Source organism: Tachypleus tridentatus, chromosome 11 (genome assembly GCF_004210375.1).
Source record: "Tachypleus tridentatus isolate NWPU-2018 chromosome 11, ASM421037v1, whole genome shotgun sequence".
Lineage (NCBI taxonomy): Eukaryota > Metazoa > Arthropoda > Merostomata > Xiphosura > Limulidae > Tachypleus > Tachypleus tridentatus.
This window is the reverse complement of record NC_134835.1, coordinates 44,916,996-44,930,130: the sequence shown is the minus strand read 5'-3', so window position 1 is coordinate 44,930,130 and position 13,135 is coordinate 44,916,996. Positions and strand designations below refer to the sequence as shown.

The 13,135-nt window shown below is 32.3% G+C and overlaps 2 long non-coding RNA genes across 5 annotated transcripts in view; one reads left to right on the top strand and one right to left on the bottom strand.

Moving 5' to 3' along the window:
• Positions 1 to 13,135, bottom strand: part of LOC143232066 (uncharacterized) — a 146,981-nt gene that overhangs the window by 72,954 nt on the left and 60,892 nt on the right. The window contains exon 3 of one of the 3 annotated variants that reach the window (XR_013017360.1): positions 335 to 679. The exons of the other annotated variants lie outside the window; for them this stretch is intronic. This is a non-coding gene — a long non-coding RNA (uncharacterized LOC143232066). Of the gene's footprint in view, positions 1 to 334; positions 680 to 13,135 lie in introns of those variants that run through there. 3 annotated transcript variants of the gene reach the window in all.
• The window catches only part of LOC143232067 (uncharacterized), a 65,315-nt gene that overhangs the window by 48,405 nt on the left and 3,775 nt on the right, over positions 1 to 13,135 (top strand). The window contains exon 4 of one of the 2 annotated variants that reach the window (XR_013017365.1): positions 150 to 164. The exons of the other annotated variant lie outside the window; for it this stretch is intronic. This is a non-coding gene — a long non-coding RNA (uncharacterized LOC143232067). Of the gene's footprint in view, positions 1 to 149; positions 165 to 13,135 lie in introns of those variants that run through there. 2 annotated transcript variants of the gene reach the window in all.

Genomic DNA, 13,135 nt, shown 5'->3' with positions numbered 1-13,135 from the left:
GAACAGAATTTAAATGTCAGATACTTAACGGAAGTACAAGGTTGAGTAAGTAAGTAACTAAGAAATTTGTGATAGCTTATTTCTACTATAAGAATAACGTGTACATTCATATGCAAGTTTGTGTTTTTTATCGTTGTTGTTTTTTTCAGACAAACGTATAACTTGAAAAACTGATTGTTTGCTTTACTGCAAAGCCACCTTGAGCTAGCTGCTGTGTCCATCATATTTTAGCATCGTAAGTCCGCAGACATACCGCTGTCTCACCATGAAACATTTTGAAAAATAACCACGTTATTGTTTGAATTAAACTTCATTTCACATTTTATTTTTTCTAATTTTGTCATAAGGTTTACCTCGGATAAAAATACAGATAAACTGATAAGAACACACGTCTTTTTAATACGATGATCTAACTTCGGATCTCAGTTCTTAGTTAACTAACTAACAGGTATACTTGAGTGATGGTATACTACCCATGGCAAAGATTAATGTTGTTTTGATAAAATATATCAACAAATGTTTTATAATCTATTCCTACATAGTTTAATTTGTCTTTTATTTGTGAGTTAAATAATTTATATAGAAGGTTTCTGTTGTTGCTGTTGTTGTTTTTCCACTTGCTCCTGTTGAGTTTACACTTCTTTCTTTCTTTTTTTCCTGAACTTGCTTTTGAATTGATCTGAAAATGGAAATTGACCACTTGAAGAAAGAACAGCTGAAATCCACTTGCTGTTTTTGTGGTTGTATCTATTCGCCAACAAATCAGAATTAAAAACCATAGTTTGCAAAAGTTATGTGTAAAAAAGGTTTTTTTAACATCAACCGCAAGATGTGTGAAGTTTTATTAAATCTCTCCAGTTATGTACGAAAGGTAGTTTCATATTGACTACAAGGTGTGTGAAACATAATTACATCTCTACTTTTGTGTGAGAAGTAGTTTTATATTAACTGAAAGGTGCATGAAGCTTATTTAGCCTTCCGTTATGTGTGAAAAGTAGCTATGTATTAATTAAAAGATGTGTGAACCTCAGTTACCTGTCTTTGTGTAACTGAATATGGTGCTCCTGCTTCATGTTTTAGTTCTTACTTTTATTGTCAGTTTTCAATAAAAACTAAGTATTATAAACGCTTTGTTCAGTAGAACACACAGCGGTTTTATTACTATACGTATTTTGATGATCCAAACAAATTGATAATAATACTTATAATGATGGAAGTATCACATTACTACATACTTAGTTATACATACATGAAGCCGTTTCGGATCATGTATTATTATACTTACTTTTATATACTAAATGCATTGATAACGATAATTTTAATGATATAAATATATTACTATATGCTTTACGATATAATAATACATGAAGCCGTTTCGGATCATCTATTACCATTCTTACTTTTGTAAACCAAATAAATTCGTTAGCTCTGAACCCGATTATTAGCAAGTCACTTTAAACGTTTGCATTATACGTAGATTTAATGTAGTCATTCAACATCAGTTTAAGACTCTAATGTTGGATTTAATGAATCTGACCAGATCGGACTTATTAAGTTAAGTCATTGACACAAAACCGAGATATATAAATATATTTCAAGTTAAAACTTATGAATGATCATACGATATAAGTCAGATTGAAACGTCGAACATCATGTCAATTGTTACTTTTTAACTGCCGAAGGTTTGTAAATTAAATTCATCAGTCACGAGTTAGCAAGAAGAAATCATCATAAAGAGTTAGATACATTCTCAGCCACTGAATTTAATATATTACCTAACTGATGAATTTTATTTTGCCGAGCTATAGGACGAAGTAAATAATTCTTAGTGTTTTATTAAATACCACCGTGTCTGTAGCTACAGCACGAACGACAATGTTTTATTCGCGTTCAAAAATGAATGAACTTGATTTTTTCTGTAAAAAGCTAGAGACAAATTAACATTTAGTTTACATCAGATATGAAGGTTTGTTTTTATCACTCGACGTAATTCAATTCATTTTTACTTTGGTTTCATGTTGAGTAAGTTTTTTTAAGATAAAAATCATGGAACGTCGAATTGAAAAGTCATAGATAAAAGACACCACTATACACACATACATATACATATATATATTGAAAACAATAAGAATAAAACATATTTAGAATCTCATGCCGATAACTAGTTTACTTTAACAAAATGTAAAATTAGTTATACGTTTGTCAGAAGTACAGCAAGTTTATTTGTTTCTTTGTTTCGTGGCAAAGCTACACCAGGACTATCTGCGCTAGCTGTCCCTAACTTACCAGTGTAAGAGTATATGGAAGGCAGCTAGTCATCAGCACCCACCGCTAACTCTTAAGCTACCCTTTTACCAATGAATAGTGGAATTGATCGTTACAATATAATGCTTCCATGGCTGAAAGGATGAGCATGTTTGGTGTGACCTCGCGACCTTCCGATTATAAGTCAAACACCACAACTACCTGACCATGCTGGGCAAATATAGTAAGAAAAAATGGTATTTCAAATCTTGGTCTGGAAATAATTCACCTGAACACAGTTAACATAGTTCAAGTAAATTAGTTGTGACTTAAAAGCTACAGTATCACTTTAAAGTAGTTAATCTTCAAAATATTATAAAATATCATTAGTTTTAACCATAAACACGTAAAATACAACTAAATACATTATTTATAAATACTGGCTAAGTTTTTGTCTTGCATAAAAGTGCAAGAGTAAAAAACAAACAAACTAAATAGTTTGAACTTTACGGAAATCAAACTTTTGTAACAGGGTTATATTAATACAAACACTGATAAGAAAAATACAAATTCAATACTGGCACAAGTGTCGATTTGGACACAGAAAATGTTACACTGGTGATAAAGTTATTTTAAATGTTGGCACGACCAAGAAATCTTCTGCCATAATTAACGTTTTTAAGACAAGTTTATACAAATTTTGATTGATAGAAGGAAATATTACTTTAGCTGTCATTTAACAGCGAACATATTGATCAATGAAATAAATTTGAAACTGCTATTGTTGTTAAAAGCTATATTGATGCGTGTCTATTCAACCAAGATAAATATTAGTTACTATAACAATTGTTAGAAAGACAATGTTTTGACAGCAACTCTGATATAACCAATAGAAATGCTACCACAACAATAATTTACAAGACATCTTGCTATTACAAATTTCGAAAACCTTGCACGGAAAATGTTACTATGACAATCGTTGACAACATGTCGATATAAATCTTCATACAAACGAAAAAAATTTATTAAATAACAGAATATGTAGATGCTGAAATTACAATAACTCCAAAGAAATTGGACTGTCTGTTGAAACAATTGAAATAAATGTTAGCATAACAATTCATAATAAATTTCCATACAGCCAAGGATATGCTACCATATCTACGATTAACCAAATATAGATTGGAATGTATTTAATGTCAAGAAAAATAAGAACCGGGTGTGACCTAGTAATAATGGGTCCCCTTGCTGCAAAATTGCACTTCGCATACGGGGGTATTTGTGGTTCGTATAAGATTGACGGTAAAATCTCATTATTAAAGCGAATACCCCAAAGAAACCAAGCGACGAAGAGTAAAAAGAATAAAAAAGTTTTACCGTAAACATGTTTTTATACCAATATAATTAACAAACTTAACCGTGCATTGAATTAGGTAAAATGTTGACATGAATATAAGATGTTACATGTCGTTTATATTAAACTTTAGTACAGAAGATATGGTTGATAGATTAGTTCCACTTCTTAAGGAATAGAGTTTTAAAATGTTTGAAATAAGTTAGAAAACTGTGTCATCTAATTTAGTTAAGTTCATAAAGCAATGTGGAAGGAATAACATCTTAAGTTGTATGAAGATACGTTAATGTTGAGGTGTAATCTTCAGTAGGCTTCACGTTCGGCTGTGCTAGCCCACAAATTGTGTCCTTTACATGATGTGTAATTATTTTATAGTGTTCTTTTTAAGCAGGGGTAATATCCACATAAGGCACTGAAGCTATACACAAAACAGCCGAATCTAGTACAGGACGAACACAACACCATCTTGACCTATATCACGACCAAAAGCAACTGAGATTCATAAAGAATAGACATAACACCATATTGACCTATATCACAAACACATATGTTACGAAGTGTTAAACACTGAACAAAACACACTGTTAAATATGTTTTATTTAAAGACAAAACGTTGTTTTTAGTGTATTAATTGTGAGATATTTAATGTTATTGTATGTTAGCATCAATTACTTCATTTGAATAAAATATCATACTACAGTCGTGGTTACTAAATTGTTGGCAATGTCGAGTAGACATATGTATATATATATACATGTATGTGTGTGGATTTTATGCGTTCATTGAAAATCTGAGGTTTAGTTTTTAGCACAATACTTTATCATTTAATTCCTAAGATTTGTTAGCTTAGAACATTTTCCGTATTGTAAATAATCCGATGATAAATATTGTTTTATCTTTCTACTCTTTTATGTTTTTTTTAAGTTGGGACTTCCTTTTATTTTCTGGTCTGTAGAGTATGAAAACTGGCCAAGTGGTTAAGGCATTCGAGTCGTAACCTCAGAGTCGCGGGTTCGAGTCCCCGTCACACCAAACATGCTCGCTCTTTCTGCCATGGGGGTGTTATAATGTGACGTCCAATCGCACTATTCGTTGGTAAGAGAGTAGCCCAAGAGTTGACTGTGGGTGTTGCTGACTTGTTGCCTTCCATATACTCTTACGCTACTATATTAGGGATGGCTAGCGCAGATGGCCCTCGTATAGCTTCGCGCAAAATTCAAAACAAATTATAAAAATAAACCAATGAAGAGCTCGGTCCACTGAAATTAGATTTTATTTTTGGAAACAAATACAAAAACAAAGAACCTCAAAGAGACGATATTTGATTTACAGAAGGTCGTCCATCAGCCTTTTGTTACAAAGGAATTAAGCCTGAATTCTTTTTTGGTGACTGCTCGTAAAAACATAAACACAGTTCATTTAATAAATGTTTTATTGGAAACGAATTAAGTTTACTTTGTTCCTTGCAATCCTATTTTATATGAAAATGTCTATAACGTCTTTCTGAGAGAAGCAAAACGAACTGTTTGCTGACGTTCCTTTAGTTGCCGGTCTTTAGATACATCACTTGGTTTCGAAAATCACAAACATTCGTAAACGTAAACGACATAATTTAAATTCCTTGTGTTTACCTGATCTCTTTAGGCTGTTATAAAACGAATATCTTAATTGATGAAATTAGTGTATATGTTTGCTTTTGAAAACCGAGTGATTTTACTGGCAATTTCCCCAAGTGGTTCAGAGGTAAGTCTGAGGGCATACACTGCTAAAATCCTTGTTTACTTATACTCCTGGTAGGCTCAGCACGGATAGTTTATTGCGTAGCTTTGTGCTCAATATCAAACAAAAATTCCACCAGCGAGTGACACCATTCTTTTCATAAGAAAAAAAAAACTGTACTGGCTAATGAATATTCACTTTAGCCTATCACAGAACATTTCAAGGCAAATATCGATAAAACTACATTACACTTATCTGACGGCTTGTCGAAGTTCATTAGAAGTGATATATATATATATCCTTATAGTGGAACACATAAAGTCACTTTTTCTAGTTGGACAAGTAATGTTGATTTCAAAGACGAAAAAAAGATTAAAAGTTTTGCTAACAAAAGTTTGGCTTGGCATGGCCTATCGCGTAAGGCGTGCGACTCGTAATCCGAGGGTCGCGGGTTCGCGCCCACGTCGCGCCAAACATGCTCGCCCTCCCAGACGGGGGGGGGGGTGTTATAATGTAACGGTCACTCCCATTATGCGTTAGTAAAAGAGTAGCCCAAGAGTTGGCGGTGGGTGGTGATGACTAGCTGTCTTCTCTCTAGTCTTACACTGCTAAATTAGGTACGGCTCGGTGCAGTGGGCTAACAACTTACTCACTTGAATACTTGTTGAAGAATCCGCAAGCGATTGCGGACCTATGTTCCTAGATGGAATCTAATGGTGATAACTAACAAAAGCTTATTTCCCTACACTTAGTGAATAAAATATTTCAAAATTATGAAAACATATATTTTATATTAAGGCCAGCTCTTGTAAAAGCTAACATAATGCACGTTATACATTTGATTTCAAATGTCTGATTAGTGAAAGAGAGAGAGAGTATAACTCGTACATAATTAATTATAAATTATATTTACTGCTGCTCGGAAGTTGGTATTAGTAGCATATATATATATATATATATATATCCTTTTTTTCTCTCATATTTTATTTCCTGTAGGTTTTGCTTATTAGTGATTCAGTTTGTGTTTCCAAGTCCTTAAAATAATCCCTAGCATTTCACTGTCTTCTAGTATTTATAGAGTATTAACCTATTATATTATAATAATATTATCTGTCATACTTACATTAAAATTTCAATTTATTTCATTATGTTATTTTTCTTTCCTTTGTTTTACGTTTTCTTTCAAACTTTTATCATCTGATAACGGCATGGCCAGGTGGGTTAAGGCGTTTAATTCGTAATCTGAGGGTCGCGGTTTCGAATCCCCATCGCACCAAACATGTTCGTCCTTTCAGAGTAGGGCGTTATAATGTAACGGTCAATCCCACTATTCGTTGGCAAAAGAGTAGCCCAAGACTTGGCGGTAGGTGGTGATGACTCGCTGCCTTCCCTGTACTCTTACACTGCTAAATTAGGGTAGGTTAATGCAGATAGTCCTCGTGTAGCTTGGCACAAAATTAAAAAACAATCATGTGATAACGCTTATCACACTGTCCTTGACAAGTCGTCATTCGCTGCGGTTCTAAATTCTTCTTTTTCACAATTTTTACTCTAATCGTTAAATCTATTTATCGTTATAATCAGAATTTTCTTTGCAATCTAACTCTTAGCTGCAGACTCTTGTCACAGCTATTTTCTTGTATGCTCACTAGGCGACACCTCTACGCTACAAAAGAATCGATATTCTCAGTTTTAAAAGGACGCTTAGCAAGTACAAATATTTAATGAGCTTTTTTATAAAATTTCAGTAGACTAGACAAGTTCGTTTTCCATAAAATATCTCTTTCTCTTCGCTATGATAATGATTCTCATCAATTTCATTTTCTACTTGTCAGTGTGTATTATTACGAACCATCTCTTTCTTCCCGTGTTAATATGTGTATGTGTCAGTAAGAGTCTGTTCTAAAGATGAAACCTGTAGTGAGCTTAGATCGCTTACTTTAACTTTTAAAATAACAGCGTGGTTGGCTAGCTACTGATGTTGCTCTTCCAACGATGTAATAAAGAAAACGTTTTAAAATAAGTCGTGAGTCAAAGTTAAAAGGAACAGAATCAACCCCACATACCAGTTTCTTACTCTGTCTTACTTCTGCATGTGTTATATGAAAGATAACTAGATGAGACAGACACAGTGATAAGATGTAGCCTTGAACTACACTATTTTTCCTGCGTGTCAAGTTCCATAGAAAACACTTGATGTTAGTTGTAGCTCCATGGTCCCTGGCTCCATTAGATTTATTTCTATCCCAAGTTATACGTCTGTCAAAAAGCAAATTCACGGATATAAAAGAAAGTTTTACTTTTTGTTAAATTATTGTAAGACAAAGTACTGAATAATTTGTTTATTTACAATTAGATATTTACATTTGTTCTTTTTAAACTAGTCCTTTTTGCTGGATCCTGTAATCTGAAAGTAAGACAAAATATATGTAAACCATTTTTTTCTGAAACTTCTTAAAAACCTTATCAACTGTTAGTGAACTATATAGCTCCGAAAGAATGTAACAGATACTTTACTTCAAAAGCCACTTTGTTTACCGAAGTAGTTAATCAAAATTGAAGCGTTTATGATAAAGATGCCACTTATTTTTCAGAAGTTACAAAACATATGATGTCAGTACAAAAAGAATATTACAACTGTAACAGCACAAACAGGTTTGTTTTGGTTTGAATTTCGCGCAAAGCAATACGAGAGTTAACTGCCCTAGCTGTGCATAATTTAGCAGTGTAAGAGTAGAGGGAATGCAGCTAATAATCATCACCCACCCCTAACTTTTGGGCTACTCTTTTACCAACGAATAGTGAGATTGATCGTTACATTTTAACGTCCTCACAGCTGAAAGAGAGATCATGTTTGGGTGGGATGGGGATTTGAACCCGCGACCCTCAGATTGTAAGTCCAGCTCCCTAACCACCTGTTCATGAAAAATGGAAGTTGAACAGCCTCAAACACTTCTTTTATATAAAAGACTGTAGAAGTATAGGTTGGTAAAACAAAATTCCAGTATTTCATTACAATCATGAGCAGTGTGTACGTCTTTATTCACTAAGTTCTATTGCATACACAAGGCATCTATATTAAAGATGTATTACAAGATTCAAGCTACAGCCGTGATTAGAACTTTGATATATCACGAACCACTTTTGTGGTTCATACTAGAGTTCACTCAGTAGTTTTACAAAAAACAAAATAAATTAGAATATATGGGTAAGAACCATCCTAAAAACAAACTTGTTCTAGAAACAAGACCTATGTCCTTCGATCTCAATGGCTATGGTTGCTAAGATATTGATAATAACAAAGTTGATTTTCCGAAAATTCAAAATTCATCCGTTTGTTCTTCATTCTATCATTATCCATGTAATATATTGTTCTTGTTTCACAAGCTTATATAAAAAGCAACTATGAATATTTTATTAAAACTTGGACAGACCTACTAAAAAATTCCTGCACAGCTCATAGGACTATTTTTATGTTGATTCTTGAAAGAGAAAGATACATTTTTATTAGTGTTTTCATCACTATTGGTCACGCTTCTCTTCGTAGCTATTAAAACAACGAAGCCTAAAGCAGAAACGTCTAGGTGTACTGCGCTAAAATCTATGCTCACCTACTAAACAAATTTCTTCAAAGGTTGTAGGGATATTTCAAATTGTTTCTTTAAGTCGAGATTTCTTCACTACCAGCATAACTTCTTCGAAACCTTTCAAGTATCGCAGAATTGTAGAAGACATTTAAGCATGCTTACACTAGTCATAAATGCTTCATTATGTACTAATGTGAAACACTTCGTTTTAATAGAGTCAATAATGTATCCAGCCTTATTGTTATTGATTGCAGATTTACAAGCCGCTACATAACAAACTGAAATCTGGACAGTAATAATGAATGCAGTATTGAGTATGTCATAGGGTAATTTTCGAATTAATTCAAGCGTCTTCATATTTTCACCCTAACGAATTGCTCTAAGTCCTTCACTTTCCACCAAATAACGGTATTTTACTAACGCGTATTCATTGGAAAATAGTTTGTGCAACTTATAACATATTAACTGGAAACTGCCACGTTGATAATTCATCATTTTCCGAGTTTGATGTTGTACTTTGTCTGTACATGATTTTCTGCGACTATTTTAACGGGTTTTATAATAGTAAATGATTACCAAAATAGGTTTCTCTACTCTTGTGAGTTTTGATTTATTAGTAGTTGGTTCGTTAAACGTTTGCTTACACGAAACTTCGGAACACAAAACTACCTAGGTTAGTAAATAATGATCTGGTAAAAAAATTAAAAAATCCAATGAACCAGTAAATTTTTAAAAAAACATATAATATGTAACATATTTTGACTCTATTAAAATTGATAACTATTGCAGACATAGGATTTGTAGCTTGAGAAAATAACATGAACACTATTTAGAGCCTAGTTTGTTTATTTGTTTTGAGTCCCTAGTTGTGGCTTGAAAAAATAATATTTGCATTTTCCTTCAACTTGTTCCAGGACTTTATTGATGTTCCCTGTCCCATTTTTAAATAAAAAATTATTATCTTATATTAATGAAAACTAGTGAGCGTTTTTGAAGAATAAAGTATAAATCATCTGCTGGCCAATGTTAGTAAGAAATGAATATGTGTGCAATATTTTAGTACGAAAAAATTTCAATTAAAAACAAACTATTAACACTTTAAATGTACATTTAGAAATAGACTACAATATTATACAATTGACTAATATTATGTATTTATTTAAAAGGCGTAGCATTCATCTCTTTGGCTTTTGCTTCTGGGTGAGTAGAATTCTCCAATTCAACGATTTTAAATTTTACATTTTTCAATATTTTCTTTAATTCTAAAAAACTTTCAATTTCCATCAGAAAATAACTCACGATTTTGATTACGTAAGCACTAAGCACAAATGGAAAACTAAAACTTTTACACAGGACAAAACAATTAAAAAGTTTACTAAAGTAAAGGGTTTTATCATTCTTCTGGGCTATATCCGATAGTTCCCAAGAGTTTTATGGTGATCATAGATGGATATGTTAGAAACATTTATTTATGGGCAGACGGACTTGAATCCAGACACAAGCTACCTTGTAGCAGTGAACTATATTGGTAACAGATAAATTTATCAGTTTTGTGACAAATATTGTAATTCAACGATATAAGAATCAGGCTTCGGTTAGCTTTACACTGTATATAACAATGTAGAAAGAGATTAGCAGAAAACAGAGGTAACAAAACTTTAAATCCAAACTAAAGAGTTAAACATAATATTTTAGTGTCCTCGCAGTAATGTTTAGATCGATAAAATAATGTTTTTAAAAATAGTTTCTGCAAACTATATACAAGCATATCTTTATAGTGTTATCTGAATGTGATCTGACAGTCGATCAACAATTTTCCTTTATTTCTCCTTAAATATAGTTTTAAAGTTTACTTAGAGCACCAACGAAGTTTATTGCTTCGAAATATTATTTTTGTTATGATGAACGACGCAGTCTTTGTTGATTAGGGATTTCCGAGATCATATTCAACTTCAAATATGATAATGTTTAATATTATTGACACCAGTTAGATCCAGGATAATGTATATTATTGTGTGACTAACCTATCCACTGTGTCATAAAAATGTTTGATCTCGAACAATAACATATTTAATCCAAAAGATATTATTTTTCAAAATTTGTGCATGTTCGACTTGACATATCTTTCCTTGGTCTCAAGTCTTCTTATGTAGTTATAAACATTTGATAGAAAGTATAACATCACCAGAAAAATCTATGGCAACTTACGTGCAACGCTAGTTGGAACATACTTAACCTGTAGCAAACGTTAACGCTGCAAAATTAGCAATACAGAGTGGAAACGTACACACATTAAATGAGTTATGGTTTGTCCAGAGATTACTTATTGAGAGAGATATGTAAGTTCAATCACTGTTTATTCATTTTGTTCGTCTTTGTGTTAGCTTCACGTTCCTTATTAAATATGAAATCACGTATATTAAGAATGTTAATATTAATAAGTAGTTAGTTCTAATAATTTATCTTCACTGGTATCTAAGTGGTATGTTAGTTATTTCCGTGTTTAACAGACATTGTATGTAAAGAACTAAACGTTATATTATCATATTAATCAGTGTAGTCTTTATTTTTTTTAAGCAATATAACAACCACAGTAAAAACAAATGAGTTTCTGAACATTTACTAACGCGAGAAGAAAGTAATTACTGAAACTAACAGAGTTTATTGCACTTTACAGAACCAGGTGTGTTTGTATAATATTTAAGCAGTGTTGAATAACTAAAAGTAAGTGGCAATGAATTAATAAGCATTTTTGTGAACTAGTAATAATTATTACTTTCAGGCAACATACATTAAGCAATTAGATTTGAATACTACTGATGAAACAAGTTGGTATATATTTTCATATTATTTTTTACGTTTAAAAGGAAGACAGGTAGATAATATTTTGAACAAATGATAAGAAACCAAGCGTAGAGAAAAATAACATTTTTTAATTAAAGTATTTCAAGTTTATATGGGCCCTACGATATATTGAAACTGAAAACAAACAACATTTCTTAAATATACACAGAAAACTCGGAGACTGTTTTTATTCATTTAAAATAACAAAAAGTTGAACCAGTTAGGTGTTACAAAAGTAAAAAAAAAAATGTATTTCCACTACTGGCGGTCAAGAATAAATACAGTGAAGCAGACATATAGAAACAATCTACATGTTTTCTAAAATGATCTCAGTTTTTGATGCCTTCAAACAAATTTAGTTTTGTGAATTTGAGATAATCCAACAATATTAAAAGTAAAAACAAACAACGTTTTGTTTTGTTACAATGAAAGATAAGTTATTTATTGGTTGCTTTAGCTGATTACTTTCAGTAACACATTTATTATAATAAGGAATTTTTAACAACGAAACTAGTTAACTTATAATAAATTATAATCAAAACGTTTAGTTTGTTTTGTTATATCAGGAATTTCATGAACCTGTTTAAATTGTCGTGAATTGAAACCATTTAATAGCCAGCAAGTTATTAACTTAGAATATCTTAAATACGTATTTATTTTTTGGCTTTGTATCGTGAATTTACAGTCCTAATAAATTTAGTTCTGTAAGTTCACAGAGTAACACTGCTTAGAAAGCTTGTGGTGGGGCCCTTCATAGTCAGGTGGTTAAGGCGCTCGACTCATATTCTGAGGGTCGCGGGTTCGAATCCACACCAAACATGCTTGCGTTATAATGTTACAGCCAATCCCATTATTCGTTGATAAAAAAGTGTCCCAAGAGTTGGCGGTGAGTGGTGATGACTAGACTAGCTGCCCTCCCTCTAGTCTTACACTGCAAAATTAGGGACGGCTAACGCAGATAACACTCGTGTAGCTTTGCGCGAAATTCAAAAGAAACAAACAAAACCCTGCGATGGATAAAGCGGAAAAAGCCCATTATACAACTGTGCACTAAAACAAAAATTATACAAGCAAAATTATAATATATCAAATGAAGCTTCGACATGAACAAAACGTAACTTTTCGCTTAAACACAAGACAAACAAAAATTTAGTTTTCGTCATCCAACAATAAGTCGAGTTATGTGCATTTTGAATTTTTTGTCCAAACACCCCAATTTAAGTCATTTATTTAAAAGGGGAATAAAGTACATGTTACTTTCTAATAATAAGTTTTAAATAGAAGTGACATGATTGAGGGTCGTGGATACGACATGAATCACGCACTTGGGAGCGGTGGATGGAACAAAAGCTGTGGCTAAGACTCACTATTTGATTGAGGATGGAGG